At 47.6% G+C, this 16,561-nt stretch overlaps 1 pseudogene; it reads right to left on the bottom strand.

The window, feature by feature from the left end:
* Positions 1–384: 384 nt before the first annotated feature.
* LOC144765825 (5S ribosomal RNA) lies at positions 385–503 on the bottom strand (annotated as a pseudogene).
* Between the last annotated feature and the right edge of the window lie 16,058 nt (positions 504–16,561).

Consider the following 16,561-nt stretch of genomic DNA (forward strand, 5'->3'; position numbering starts at 1 on the left):
AGAATGAGGCAGGTGGAAAACTGCCCAGAAAAACCACAAGAAGCTCCCGCAGGGCAGGGGCAAATCCCAGAAAACCCAAGGAACAGCCAACAGAAGCCAGACGGGAAACCTGCCATCAGGTGCACCAACCGACCCTGTACAGACCAGGAACCCAAGCATGCCCCACAGGATGGCAAAGGCCGTCAAAACCCTGAAAGGGGACACCAGAACAGAAAGACCACTGGCCGCACCAGTAGACATGGCAGGAAGGGAGTCACCGGGGCAAGAGAAGAGACCCCCACGGGAACCGGCGAAGCCAGGAATGAACCGGAACCCAGGAAGGCCCAGAAGCCATGAGACCAACCGGACGGGGAGGACCCACAAGGGACAGAACCGGGGAAGAGAAGCCCACAGCACCTGGTATTCCCAGGTGGACTCCAATCTAGGCACTAACTAGGCCTGACCCTGCCTAACTTCTGAGATTAGACGAGAACAGGTGATTACAGGGAGGTATGGCTGCGGGCTACCCAAAACACTCCCCGTGGAAGGCCCCTACCAAAGCAGACAACCCCAACCCGAACAGCCGAGGAGCCACCCAAAACCAGCTGAAGGGGGACAGGAACTGGGAGGAAGGCAATTAATAAACTGGAAAACCAGAAAGAGGATGGGGAAAACACCAATACCCCACTGGAGACCCGGAACCGGATGAACAAGACCCGCCAGAGAAGGACTAGTGAGACCGCCAAAAAGTGATCCTGCAAGAACAGACCAAAACGCAACCACCCTCCCCGCAGAGGCGAGCTACAAGCCCCAGGCCCTACCAAGCAGACACCACCCAAAGGCAGCACAGTACCTTGGAGCCCAATAACCGACAACCGGAGCAGCCCAGCAGCGGGCAGGACCCACGTAACTGAGACAGAGGCCACCCAGGACAGGAGGAGGGACAACAGAAAGCCCCCACAGAGGCAAACCCCTAGGAAGCGAGGAGAAACACGACCAGGAAGGGGATGCAAGAGCCGCCAGCCGAGCCAGGGAGCAGGAGGAGGAGGGGGCACCATAACCGCGGCCCTAGACAAAAAAAGGCAAACCCAGCAGAAGCAAAATCCCACCCGGTGACCACGAAAGTAGCCCAGCAACAATCCGCACTACAACACTAGTCAACAATGACCAGCCGGAAAGACACACAAAGAGTGAAAGCCACAAAAGTAGTACGCAGAGAACCAACGTAAACCAGCACAAATTTGAAATGTGCCATATACATACTGTGCATAGAAGCAGGTCCAACAACACAAGTCAATAATGGGGTGGAACCAACGACCAAGCAACACCCAGAGTGGGGAAGAAAAACTAACCCCTATCATCCAATGAAAACTGCGGGGCAAACACAGACCTAATGCAGCAACAGGCGTAGGAGACCCCTCCAGGAATCAGAAAACATATACAAATATTAATATACTCCACGCACTCCATGATGTGAAGGAGCAGCTCCTGAGCCTGGACCTACCGGCCACGGATGATCAGCAAGCGTGGTCGTACATGGGAAGAAGGGCCCCCACCGCGCCGACCAAAGGCATCAGACACTGCAGCCGGAACCAAATCCAGGAAGGACTGCAAGGTGAAGGCCCAGCAGGGCCTTGGGAGCACCACAACATTACATCAAAGGAACAACCACACAGGAAAAGGGGAAAAACACCACATCCCCTTAGGACAGCCAAGAAGGCACAACCGACCCAGCCCTGGAACAAATAGCCTCCAGGAAAAGAACCGCCAATGAAAGCAGCGGGACCGGCATCACCAGAGTGAAAATCGCACACCAGAAAGCCGGCTGAGCCCGACCCAGCCCTCGGTGGCCAGACAAGAAATGCGGAAGCGAGCGACACCTAGTAGGAGAGGCCAGTCTGCCAAGACTGTGAGACACAAGTGCTGAGGCCCTTAACCGCCTGGGGGTCAGCAGGTAAACCCACGAGCATCGTGGCAGGCAGGCAAGAGCACAAGCCGCGAAGACCCCTCGACGCCGTGCCGAACGCCAGCCGCACAGGACTGACAGCACAGTCCGGCAACGCAGCCGAGGGAACTCGTGGTAACAGGTGCACAAAAGGCCACATTGCTTGCGACCCAGCAACCATGAACCATGCGTGCATGCAAACTCCCCGGCAAACATGGGGGCGTGGCAGCGGGAAAGGAAACAGACAGCCTGCACCTGTGTCCAACCCCCAACGCATCGACAGCCTCAGGAGCCCGACCCACGTAGGGTCGCCCCCCTCCCCCGGGGACCCAGGGGAGTTTCCCCGCGAGTACATCTCAGGGAAGAAAGTAAAACCCAGAGGAAAAAAGTAGCGAAGGGAGAAGCACATACCATGGGAACAGCCCGTGGCCAACAAAAGCGAAAAGAGGGGTCAGAAGGAACAAAGTAGAGCCCCAGACCACCCCGTCCGCCCCACCCGTATACCGCTGGTTTGCTAATGCAGAGCCTAACCGTACCCGACAGGAGACCTGGGGAAGGAAGGGGAGAGGTCCAAGATTCCCAGAGTCCGCTAGAGCAGGACTACCAACCAAGGACCAATGATCCCGCTAAAGCAGGAACCACTTACCTGACAGCGCATCTGGAAAGTCAATGTGCGCAGAACTAAAAAAACAGGCTGAAGGGTTGGGCCGGCCCGCCTCTTATAGAGGTCAAGGGTGTAATGGGTCGGCCATATTGGGAAGGAATGGGAGGCATGGGAGGCTGACCTTTGCTTTGGAGGGTTCTGTTGTGGAGCTGAAGCTCACTTTGTAAGTCATGTGGCGAGGAAGACTTACGAGGAGGTAATGTGGCAGTTTCTCAAGGGGGGACAGCTTGGACTTTTGGCACTGGTTTTTCTGAGAAGTTTTGCAGCAGGCTGTCAGTGGAGCCTGGTCTGTAAATCCTGTTTCAATGGCACCACCACGCACAAACACGCACATTGGCGGCTGGGAGCCTCTAACCCAGCCAAGGCTGTTGTTGAGTTGAATAATGGACACTCAGATGGGACGCCTCAGTGGCAGGGCAATGGTTAGAAGCAATCCATTATGGGACGCCCAATATTAAAACTGCTCAAGATGGATGCCGCAGCATTCATATTGCAGGTGTACACTATGGAGGACATGGGGGATGAGTCCTCACTCAGCGATATGCTGATGGCTGTTGCTCTGGCTGGGATCACGGTTACCGCAAGGATTTCTTCGGGTGGTAACATTGTTGCAGGAGTTCACGAGGGAATAGCATTGTCTCTGCATGGAAGGTATCCTCTATTTGTGACAGCTGCAGAAACTGTGAGTAATGAAGGGGCTAAGTGTTCAATTGACTTTGTGTGTTGAAGTGGATAGTGGGACCAGCAGAACATGGGGGCAGGTGAAGGGCAGGGAGCTTGCCATGTAGCTCCCATTATGCCTCAGATATCCCCAGCCCAAGCAGATAGGGTATGTGAGCCCTCTGTGTCTCTTTCTGCAGCAGTCACAGTAACTACAGTAGGTACAGTGGCCACTGCTTGTGCACAACTGACTGATGCAGGCAACACTGATACTACTGGTGTAGGCCACACAAATACTACCTTGAGCACACTAGATGGGGCTGTGACTAAATTGGATGCTGGTACTTCTGCAAAACACGAGTTGTCACTTAAAACCACTGGTGGTGGCATGAAGAAGCCTCAGGGTGTATTTAAAAAGAGGGCAGGGTGGCAAATCTACCTTCACATGGCACGAGAGCCAGACAGGTGGTTAAAGGCAGTCCATTATGGGACTGGGTGATGTCAAAGAAATAGGTAAAGGCATTACTATCACGCTTATTTACTGCCTCAGTGGACTCTTGAAATCCTGCCAAAACAGACAAGGCTCTCCAGAACTATCTTTTTCAATCACTAGTAGCCCAGAAAAATTGGCCCACACTGGAATCTAGTCTTTACTCGCTAGGCAATGCACCCCCGCGCCTGCTCTCCAGCAGCTGCTATACCCAATCAATTCTTATTGGACAGTAAGCAGGAGACAATTCTGTTCACTATATTGCAGATGCTGCAGGCTCAGTGGGCAGAAGAACAGAAACAGGAAGGGGCGAGGGTACGGAACTCACCTGCTCCGAACCCACTGTCAAATACTGATACACAGCAAAAGGAGTAGGGAATGAAGAATGTGAAGTAGTGATCCAGTGGTGGCACGTGTTGTGTATCCTAATACTGCCCTCACTCACACAGATGTGTGACATGCTTTATCAAAGGGCTGCTTACAATACACCCCGGCGCAGCCAACGACTGGGGTGGAGCGATAGGGTAGGGCGAGACAAGCACAACACAAAAGAGAGAAAACAAGGCTTTCAATTGTGATTGGGAATGCCGGAATTGAAAGTGCAGTGTGATGTGAGTTTTAAACTAGCTCGGAGGTATCTCTGTACCTATACTTTATTCCAAGACCCTCCGGCCAGGATTAAAAACGTGAAGGATGGTGGTGATAGTTATGTTATGTTATGTTACGCACATTTGTATTGCGCACAGCTGCCCCAGCTAAGGGGCGTCCTGGCGCATGGCAGGCAAATGTGCGACCAATACCAAAAACACAACAAATAAAAGCAGAGGGGCAGTTTAAAAAAGAAAAGTTTTCAGAGCTTTACGGAACGCTAACAGATTGTCTATTAACCGCAGTTCAACTGGGAGGGAGTTCCAAAGCTCAGCTGCCTTGACCCGGAAGGACCGGCCACCAACCCGACACAACCTGTATCGGGGGATCACGGCGAGAGCTTGGCCCCCCGATCTCAAAGAACGGGTAGGGACGTACCAAGACAAAAGATCTTCAAGAATTTGGGGACCTCCTCCCCTCAAGATCTTAAACGCCAGACAAAGCACTTTAAACTGAATGCGTGACTTGATGGGCAGCCAGTGCAGCGATCTCAGAGTGCCAGAGACGGAACTCGTTCGAGGTAAGCCAACAATGGCTCTCGCCGCGGCGTTCTGCACCCGTTGGAGGCGAATAGTCTCTGCCACATTGGTCCCTACCAGGAGAGAGCTTGCATAGTCCAGGCGAGATAGCACAGTGGCCTGGACTATCAGCTGCCTGGTACCACGGTCAAAGAACTTCAGAATGGGACGCAGCGACCGCAAGATACCAAAACAGCAGGCCGCGATTTTCTTCGAATGGCCCACATAGCTGAGAGCGGGGTCCATCCATACTCCCAAATTCTTTAGTTCAGTGACCGGGCGGGGGACCGGCCCCAGTTCAGCGGGCCACCACTTGTCCCCCCAAAGTTCCGCCCTCCTACCAACGATCATGATCTCTGTTTTCTTTGCGTTGAGCTGGAGACAGTTGTTCTTCATCCAGCTTGCCACCGCCCTAAGACCACTCTGAAACCTAGGGGCGTCCCGGTCCGCATCCCCGCTGATCGTAACCGCTAGCTGAGTGTCGTCCGCATATGAGACCATAGTCATGTCCCATTGCTTGACGACTTCAGCTATAGGGAGCTATAATGTGCTCCTTTCACCCCTCCTTACTGCCAGGTAGTCAACATGTTTCAGCCGTGTGTATGTGTCCAGTAATCAGGGTCACGCCGGCCTTCTTCAGGACTTTCCTGGTCCCAGTGTAATCTGTGGTGCTCTGAACCTCTGTTCGAGGTTGGTGGGTGTCCGTAACTCTAATCCTCACATAAAGGAACTTCCTGTAGAAAATTAGTGGATTTACGAGTTTACCCCTATGTCAGGTTAAAGTGGCTCCATATAGGTATGCTATACCTACATGACGGGGGCCGGCGAGCACCAATTAGGAGGAATACCACCCTTGGAGTAAGTGTGACAACAGGGGGTCTCTTCTCGCCGACCGCCATTTTAAAGTTGACATAGGGGTAAACTTGTTAATCCATTAATTTTCCAGAGGAAGGTCCTTTATGTGAAGATTAGGGATACGAGCACCCACGAAGGAGGGTCATGTCATGTGGGCACCGCAATCCGCAATCTGCAAGGACATCACCGACTCCGTCTCTGCCCGACCCGAACATCGACCGGCTCCGTCGCCGCATGGTGACCTGCTAGCACCGTAGCGAGCATCGCCTCACCTTTCAACGCAAGCCCTGGTCTCACGGCCTCCATTAACAAGCCGCTGCCTGCACCAAATCATGAGGACATCGTCCACCACAATGCTACATTTCACAACGCAACTGCAATGTTTGCCCCGACAGACTCGCACCAACGTGTTGGTCGCAACAAGAAAGGTACTGTGTCCAAGTCTGTCGATGCTTTAGCTGGCCCGAATCGACGCAGTCAGCTGGAATTGTTAGACTCTGTCGTATTCAGTATTGTGGTAGCCCCAGGAGGAGCTACAGAGTCGGAAGAACTGTGTGTTATTGATTTTCCTGCAATTTAAAGGTTATTTTGCACAAGTACTATTTTTCAAGAGTATTGTATGTTGGATTTTTATCGTACTTGATCTTGATAGTTTAGATAAAGATTTACTATTTTTTTTAACTGGTGTGGTGTCCATTTGTAGTGTTTTCACTGTATTACTGTATGTGTTCACAAATGCTTTACACACTGCCTCTGAGATAAGCCTGCCTGCTTGTGCCATGCTACCAAGGGGGTGAGCAGGGGTTATTTTAGGAGTGTATGCCCCTTACCCTGACTAGAATCAAGGGCCCCTATTTGGACAAAGGTACCTACCTCTGCCAACTAGAGACCCCCATTTCTAACATTGGTGGTCAGAGGTGAGGATCCTGGACTTGCATTTGTGATTTACGTTCAATGATTGGTGTACACTACTAGCATAGTGCAGGCCATTACGTGACGACAAACCTTTACTGAACTTTTCCCTTGGATTGTTTTTTCTGCAAAGTCAAGAACTGCCAATTTTGTCATCATGACCAAGCCAGAATCCATTGCATCCATTGATATAGAATTTAAGGAAGATAGGGTGGAAACCTACAATGTGTCTCAACTGATAGCTACCCGAACGAAATTTAAAGTCTCTGTGAAAAGCCTCACCAAGAAGGATGAATACAAAAAGGCGCTGAGGGCCTGGTTGGAATCCAGAAATGCCAGTGGGCAGGAAGAGGAACCTCTGGTGCAGGCAGAGCATTTGGATGAGCAACAGGAGGGGCAATTGAATCTGCCAGGAGGGAGGGTACCTTCTGTGGATCGCAGCAGTGTTTCTCAAAAGGGGTCTGTCTCCAGAGGAGATGGCGGACAGAGAGAGAGGGTACATGAGAGGAAGCTTGCTAAGCTCAGGCTGGGGAAGGAGGGTGAGATAGAGAATATGAAGTTGGAGTAGGAAACGCAGAAATTGGCCATGGAGGAAAAGAGGATGCTTTTAGAACATGAGAGAGGTTTGAGGGAGTTTGATCTGAACGCAAAGAGCCTAGAGATCACTCCCCATTGTAGCAGCGCACCATCAGTGCCTGGAGAAGGGAAGGTATACATCCCCAAGGAGGTTATCAAGGATTCCATTAAGCATGAGGACATTGGTCAGTGGTTCAGGGCCTATGAGGTAGCAATGAAGTCCCACAGAGTCCCTGAGAGAGATTGGGGAGCGGGGTTGTAGGGCCGCTTTCTTAGCGAAGGAAGGGAAACATTGCTAAACTTGCCCACTGAGGATCAGATGTCCTATGCCCCCATGAAGGAAGCCTTAGTAGCCAGGTATGGGTTGACCCCAGAGCTGTACAGGCAGAAATTTAGAAACTGCAAGAAGCTGGAGTCAAGTACCTGGGTGGCGTATGTGTCCTACTTTTGCAGAACATTGGATGGTTGTGTGAAGGGTAGCAAGGTGAATGATTTGCAGGGGCTCTATGATTTGGTTGCATGGGAGCACTTGTCAGATAAGTGTATTCCAGAGCTATGTCAGCACTTGATTGACATTAAGCTGACTGATCCTAGGAATCTTGCTGTGGAAGTGGACCAGTGGGTCAGCACCAGGGTCCACAAGGGTCGTGTGGGAGACTCCGCCAAAGGTGTGCAGGGTCCCCAGCAGAAGAGTGGGGGGAACAAGGGTAAAGAGAAGGAGTTCGAAAAAGGGCCCCAAAGTAATCCTCAAGGGAACCAAGGTAAGGGTTCCCAGCCTCCCACTGAAAACAAGCCATGGATCCAGACAGATAAGCCTGTTCATAGGGGTTTTAGTTGTGGTCAGTTGGGCCACTTCCAAGGGGATCCTAGGTGTCCCAACAAGGTTACCACCGCACCCACTGATGCACCGCCCGGGCAAATGGCTAGTGTAGCCTTGGGGGAGGAGTCGGGTGCCCAAGATGGGTAGGGTCCCGCAGAAATGTCCCTGGTCTCTTTAGGAGACAGTGCGATGGTCCCAAGAGCTCAAGACTGATTTGCATATGGCTGGGTCAAACCTGGAATGGCATGGTCGGCAAAAAACAATGGATTTAGGCCCAGATCACTGTACTGGGGTGAATGCATGACATTGTTCTGCATTCTGTCCATGAATTGTTCTTTTTGCATTTGTCACCCTGAGTGGGACGGGTGAGGTGGGTCCTGTTCTCTCCATGCCACTGGAGTCAAACTATCCTGGCTGATGAGGGCTGAAAGCCCGAAACCGGTCCTCAGATGCAAATTTTCAGTCCAGGGAGGACCTGGCCTGGCAGTTCGGGTTGGACTGTTCCCATTGGGTGCAGGGTCAAGACTGATTTGCATATGGTTGGGTCCAAACTGGGATGGCATGGTGAGCAAAAAAACGATGGATGTAGGCCCAGATCTCTGTACTGGGGCGAATGCATGACATTGTTCTGCATTCTGTCCATCAATTGTTCTTTTTGCATTTGTCAACCCGAGTGGGACGGGTATGCCCAGACGTGGGTCCCGTGCTCTCCATGCCACTGGAGTCAAGCTTTCCTGGCTGATGAGGGCTGAAAGCCCGAAACCGGTCCTAGGATGCTGGTTTCCAGTCCTAGGAGGACCGTGCCTGGCAGTTCGGGTTGGACTTTCCCATTGGGCGCAGGGTCAAGACTGATTTGCATATGGCTGGTTCCAAACCGGAATGGCAGGGTGAGCAAAGAAAAGATGGATTTATACCCAGATCTCTGTACTGGGGTGAATGCATGACATTGTTCTGCATTCTGTCCATCAATTGTTCTTTTTGCATTTTTCAACCCGAGTTGGACGGGTATGCCCAGATGTGGGTCCCGTGCTCTCCATGCCACTGGAGTCAAGCTTTCCTGACTGATGAGGGCTGATAGCCCAAAACCGGTCCTAGGATGCTTGTTTCCAGTCCAGGGAGGACCTGGCCTGGCAGTTCAGGCTGGACTGTTCCCATTGGGTGCAGGGTCAAGACTGATTTGCATATGGCTGGGTCCAAACTTGAATGGCATGGTAAGCAAAGAAAAGATGAATTTAGGCCCAGATCTCTGTACTGGGGTGAATGCATGACATTGTTCTGCATTCTGTCCATCAATTGTTCTTTTTGCGTTTGTCACCCCAAGTGGGACAGGTATGCCCAGAAATGGGTCATGTGCTCTCCGTGCCACTGGAGTCAAGCTATCCTGGCTGATGAGGGCTGAAAGCCCAAAACCGGTCCTAGGATGCTTGTTTCCAGTCTAGGGAGGACCTGGCCTGGATCTCTGTACTGGGGTAAATGCATGACATTGTTCTGCAATCTGTCCATCAATTGTTCTTTTCCCAAGAGCTCAGCTGCCTGATAACACTAAAAAGTACAGGCAGTGGGTGACCATCAATGGTCATAGTGTGGAGGCTCTGAGAGACACCGGAGCCAGTGTGATAGCTGTGAGTTGTCAGCTGGTGTCTGAAGAGCAGGTGGTCCCCAACGCATTCTACCCAGTAGTTGCCACTGACAATTTAAAGTGCCTCTGCAAAGTGGCACAGGTACTCTTTGAGTGGGGGGGCGGTCTCAGGTATCTTGAAAGTAGTTGTGAGGCCAGCCATGCCTGTGGACTCTCGGCTAGACAATGATTTGGAGAGCTCCCCTTGGGCGAAGGTGGAGCAGAAGTCTCATTTAGAGATGTTGGGTCTGCCTGAGCGGGCGTGTGTGACCACTCGGTCTATGGCAGCCCTTAAGGGCATTCAAGAGGAACTGGAGCCTGAAAGGGTGGCCCAAGTGGAAAGTGTTAGACATTCACAAATACACAACATAGTCAATAAATGATACACGACTCAATAAGGAGAGCCACACCAATTTAAAAACAGAGATATCTCACATAAAAACTGCAATTTTCTACCAGCTGCAGATCCTCTACAGGTTCCATCGCCTTACTGCTGAATCCACAGAAATTCCGTAAAAAGAAACTTACAACTGAGCCTTCTCTGGCATCTACCAGAGAATTTGGAACTCCTTGCCTCCTGAAATCAGACTGAATCTCTCAACTGCAACTTTCAAGAAGGAAGTTAAAGTACTACTAATAAACACATTTCTGCCCTAGAACCCAGGAATTCTACTCTCTGTGCCTGTCATAGCACGTTGACTACACCCATGACTATTTCTCGCTTGTTACAATATTGTTTTTGATTTGTCAGACTTGATTTGGAGGTAGTCTCCCCCTCAACTGGGGAGTTGCCATATCCTATATTGAGTTCAATTATGTTATTGTTGGTTTGTTATGTCTCTTCTTGTTTGTAAAGTGCTCTGATACCCTCAAGGGTCATGTTTGCGTGATATAAAATTTTAAAATAAAATAATACAAATCTTTATATATATTTAGGCAGTAGATTCAATAAGATCAGGTAGGTACATTTTGTAAGAGAAATTCTTTAGGTTTTAGAAAGTTGACAGTGTAGTTTTTGAAGGCTTCAATGTTAACCTATGGGAGAAAAAACATATGCAGTTTACCAGTTCTGTGCAGCGACTGAGGGAACCAGTCTCCTGGATTAAAGGTGAGTAAAGGGCGAGGTCCAAGGTAGAACCTGCACGTCACCTTCAGCGGCATTAGGGCAGCAGGTGCAGTGGTGCTAACTGCGTCGGATGCCCAAAGCAATCCAATGGGGATTGGTCTGGTCATAAAGAGGCTGCAGGGAGGGACTGAGGTCAGTCAAGTGAAACCAACGAGTGGCATTGGGTCTTGTGATGTTGGGGGATGTGGGGACACCTCTGGTCCTCTTCCCCTTGGGACGGGGCATCCGGGTGCAGAAGGGTCTTTGCAGTGTCAAATTACTTCGTCCGGCAACACTTGCGGTTGAGGGGGGCATACACTCAGAGGTAGCAAGTGACATCGGGGAGTAAACGAGGGGTCACTTCACGGTGAACTCAGTCCCTGGAGAGCTTGCGGACCACACTGACACTGTTGGCCATCTTTGATTCGGACTGGGGAGCTCGAGGGCACTGCTGCTTTGTGGCTTCGAGTTTTGGTGTACCTGAGTCCTTGAGGTCCTTCTTTTGGTGTGTGCAGGATGCAGGGGACAGTTACAGTGTCTCACAGCAGGTCTTGGTTCTTGGGTTAAGTGCTGGCAGGTCTCCCAGGCCTTGGAGACTCAGTAGCTGCAGGACAATTCGTCTTTTGGCACAATTGTTAAAGTCAGCTGGCAGGCCCGCAGGGTTGGCACCAGTTCAGTTGCTGGGTCTTCAGTTTTGCTGTTTGAAGTTCTTTAAGGTCAGTAAGATCTGTTTTTCTGGTGCCAGGGGCTCCCCTAAATACTGAATTTAGGGGAGTGTAGGGTAGTCTCCAATGGGCTACCTACCTTTGGGGTCACTACGCCCCCTGTATGACCACTTCTTGTCGAAGGGGGCAAAACCCTGTCCCAAAATGCCTAAGTTTGCTGTCACAAAGATGGCTTACTCTGAAAAGTTGCGGCTACCTTAGTTAGACTACCTTAGGGGTGGTACTAGCCTGGGGGTGGGCACACCTACCTGGCTGGCTAATTTTTCTGCCCGTCCAGGTGCCAAAGGGCTCTGACAAAGGGGGTTGGCTTCCTCTCCTGTGAAGGGAGTCAGGATCGAATTTCAAAGACAGTGGCTTCTTTGAAGCTCCCCTGCCTCGAAATGCTAATCTAATACCACCACTGGGTTTGGGCTCCCAACAGTAAGGCCAAGCCACTGATCTGTATTAAACTAAACAAATGTCAATACTGTTATTTTATTTATAGCCTAATTAATGCAACAATATTGAAAGACCAAACAACATGTGCTATAGACCTCTAGTTCTGTCATGAATAAATCTTTTCTTTTTAATAATTTTTTGTCAAAATGAGAATTTTTTTCAAATTTGCAAAACATTTACATTTTTTCACATCATGATTTGCACACAAATATCACATTAAAACATTTACATATACATATTTCGAATTGCCCCTATTCAATCTCTGATTCAACCTTTTCACACATTCAAACACACATCCACTGCATTCACAGCTGTCACTATCTATTTACAATTCAATTTTGTTCAATCTTTTTTGATTTAGAAAGATACCATAGAAACCAAAATCATCCTTTTGCATTTTTTTAACACAATTCAAGCTTTGTCGAACATTCTTATGGCTAGAAAAGACTGGTCTACGCGTTTTGAACTCTTGATAGCTGTAGAGTTCTCTTCAGGACCCAATAGCTTCAAGAAAAACGAAAATAATTTTTTTCTCTAGCACTTTGTCTTGAAATCTCACTGCTCACCCCCTTTACACCTATTGGGCCACTCTTATTTTCTCTTAAAAAAGCTTTTTTGATCAAACCGACATTAGGAACTGTACCAAAAAACAAAACGACAACAAGCACTTTCACTAGTTGGGGAAGTTATCTAGTTTGATACTTTCTCGTCCAAAAATGCAAAGAGAGCTACACTTTCATCAGACATTTAATCCCACGTCTTATTTAGACTCTGCGCCTTCGCCTTCAGAGGTAAAGGACATACCAACACTGATAAGGATTTCCGCTAGTCCCAATATGTGGGTGTGTTAACACAAGAGGTCGTGGACTTACTTGTTGCCATCCTGTGGATTCTATTCTATTCTTTTTTTGTATAATGTTATGGCAGTTGACCATGCGGGGGGAACCTGAGATGGAAAGACGGCTCATTTAAGCGGATAATTCACACTTTTACGGAATGGCGGACCATAGCGCTTGATCGAAGGTCCAAAAATTACCTATGTGCTCTTTTAGTTAGCCCCGACAGCCTATTTCAGCGCACACCATTGTCGCAATCATAGAGTGGAGGCGTACTACGTGAATGACTTATGTTGGCTTCCGGGCGCAAGGGTCTTTGGGATATGTAGTCACTTGGACGTTCACGGCTGAAATGCCCGCGACGTCTTATCGAAACAATCTATGTAATGTCAAATATTCGGTTCTCAAATTGCTTTCCATTTTGGCATGTGCTCAGCTTGGCTCACTTAATAATCCTACATGGGTGCTTTATCATTCATCTTTTAGTTTACCTAGCATAATGATTATTGGAGTGTGTGGTGACTGAAAACACTTGCGGTTCCGTGTTTTCGAATCACTCTATGAGGTTTCAAATTTTCGATACTCAGTTGGAACAACCACTTTATATTTGGAATGATACATGGCCCGCATCAAGGGATTACACCGTGGGGGCCCTCATCGTGTGTCGTTTGAAATCAATTATTGTCAAACTTTATTGTTCTATAGGTAATTCTTGCATTCTCGTATATGTGTTTTCTACTATTGTTCTCCGTATTGCTAGATTGAATTGACATTAACCCTCATATGAAAGGCATCATTTTTTCCAGGTAGATTGTCCTTAGTCTGCGATATAGGCGGTCCAGATTGCTACGGGTTCGGGCATAGGTCCTATTCTGGATTCAGTCCGGATGGATCATAATTATTCAGGGCAAGCTTGTGCCCAGACGTAAACTAGTGGTAGTTGCACAGGCTATCTTGTGTTTCCCCCTCAAAAAAATGGACATAAGCTAAATTTATACATTTCTGACAATTCATTGAGTCCATCAACTGCAGTATTAAATTTGACAATTAGCATTGCTTCTCTTCTAGACAATTTTGCCTCAAGGTCACCACCTCTTATATCCTGCTCTACTTTAGAGATGATTGTCCAGATCAGATCTCTTTCTGTGTGATTATGTAGCTGCCAATGGTTCACCAACGGGGCCGTTTGGATGTTTTATTTTCATTCTTGATTTGTGTTGTGTGATCCGTGTTCTTATTTCTTGATTGGTTTCCCTATATACAACATGTTACATGAGCATTTTATTCCGTAAATGACGTATCGTGATTTGCAGTTCGTAAATGTCTCATGCTTCCAATGAATGTTATTATGTTCAAAAAGACTTCCTTCTTCTGTAGTGGCACAGCATATACAGGTACCGCACTTGTGGTGTCCTTGTACGGGAGGTAGCCCCACGAAGATTCTCACTGAGACTGGATTTTTTTAAGGTAGTGCAGCCCGCACTATTTGATTAGCGATACTGGAATCTGTTTTGAAAGCAAACAACGGTGCATTATTTAGTGTCTTATTTAAGTTTTTAACCAGATGCCAATTCTGGGTTATCACTTTCTTTAACATGTTCGAATTCGGGCAGAACGTAGAGACACATACAATTATGTCCATCTCGTTTTTTGTTCTTTTTTCTAGAAGACATTTTTGAGTAATTTCTTCGGGTAACCCCTTTCTTTTAGATTTTCGGTCAATTTCATAGCGTGCAATTGATATTCGTCTTTGAAATGGCAATTTCGTCTAACTCGAAGATATTGCCCATGAGGCAAGTTCTCTTTTAAATTCTGAGGATGATTACTTGGGAAATGGAGGGCCTTATTCCGATCCATTTGTTTTTTAAAAAGGGTTGTTACCAACCCTCCCTCCGATGGATAGACCTCCACGTCTAGAAAAGGCCTTCTGGTTTTTGAATGGTTTAAACTGAACTTGATTTCCTGAGTTCGGTTGTTTAGCCATTCATGGAATTTAATCAAATTCTCTCCGTTTCCGGTCCATACCATGAAAACGTCGTCGATATAACGACTCCAATTGCCGATGAATTCTGCAAATGGGTTATTCTGGTAGATGTACATCTCTTCATACTTTGGCATAAACAATACGGCTAGCTCCGTTGCAAAGGGGCAACCCATGGCAACTCCTCTTACTTGGTAATAGAAGTCGCCATTGAAATTAAAATAGTTTTTTCTTAGTGCACAGCTCGCTAATTTCATAATAAAATCAGTGGGCACTTTTAGAGGTCTTTCACGGGTTTCAAGAAAAGACTCAATCACGTACAACCCCTCGTTTTGGGGAATCTGGGTGTACAGTGACACCACATCAAGTGTCACAAGGTAATGGATATTCTCTTCAAATTCTAGTGCTGACAATCTGTTAATGATTCAGAAAAGGGGGTGGTGATGAACAGAGTGCCTGAATTAAGCAGACCACTCTTACCCAGTCCAAAGATCAGGGCTTGATCCATCACGGTTTTTTAGCTCACTGCACCATCCCAGCTCAGAACTTGGCTATATGCAAATTAGTCTGTTCCTGTCCCAGTGCATGATGGGAACAGGGCAAACCAAACTACCAAGCCAATTCTTATACTGGGAAGGAAACAAGCTTCCGGGGACCGGTTTCTGCCATTTCAGGCGTCGTCGGCCCGGCTTGCTTGAATCCTGATGGTGCAATGAGCAAGGGACTCACATCTGAGTATACCCTTCCACGCTTATCTGTTAATAACATCAGTTGTATCTCTCAAAAAAGACTTCCCTTCAGGTAGAAAGGGTTTAGGAAGAAATCAACAAATTTGGAGATTGGCTCCATGAGAGACTCGCATCCAGAAACTATAGGCCTTCCAGGTGGTGTAGTCTCATTCTTATGTACTTTTGGGAGTACATAGAATAGAGGGATCCTTCGACTTTTAATTTTCAGATATTCAAATTCCTTTTTGCCAATAAACCCTTGGACTTGGCCTATATCCAGGATTGAATACAGTTGTTTTTTTTAGCTCAGATGTAGGGTCCTTACTGATTCTCTTATAACATTCTGTGTCGTTGAGTTGTATCATGGTTTCAGAGATGTAATTTGACGTGTCCCATACAACAATAGAACCTCCTTTGTCGGCCTGTCTGATTATAACCAAGGTGTCCTTCTTCAGGTTTTTCAAAGACTCAATCTCTAATTTGGTTGTATTATGTTTGATCCATTATTTTTTCTTTTCCATTTCCGTTATTGCTGATAAGATAGTTCTTTCAAAAGTTAACATTTCCTTTGGGACTTTATTTGTTGGCGGGCAAAAGACAGATTTTTTCCTAAGGCCCATTGTCTCCACAGTTATATCAAAAGGATTGTATGCAAAGAAGGTTTTGAGCCTTATCTTGCGGCAGAATTCTATTGCTTACGTTTTTAGTTTGACAAAATCTGTATTTTTTTAAGTTACTTTTAGAGCGGTAATTTCATCTGGTAATTTCTCAATGCAAAACCCTCATGCTACCTCTATTTTACAGCTGAAAAGTTGTTGTGCCCTTCACACCATGTATTACCTTCAGGAGACTTTAAATAATCATGAACAGTCAATGAAGAGAGTTGTTGAGTATTTGAAAGGGTTTTATTTTCTAGTCAAAAGTTAATTTTTCTCTGACCCTTTATTCATTAGTGAAATATCAATCAAGTTACATAATTTGGAAAACAGGGAAAATAGCATTAATACAGAACATATTACAGTCTGCATATAAGCAATACATGTAGGAAAGAAAATGTGGAGCA

This window comes from Lissotriton helveticus, chromosome 6 (assembly GCF_964261635.1).
Source record: "Lissotriton helveticus chromosome 6, aLisHel1.1, whole genome shotgun sequence".
Taxonomy (NCBI): domain Eukaryota; kingdom Metazoa; phylum Chordata; class Amphibia; order Caudata; family Salamandridae; genus Lissotriton; species Lissotriton helveticus.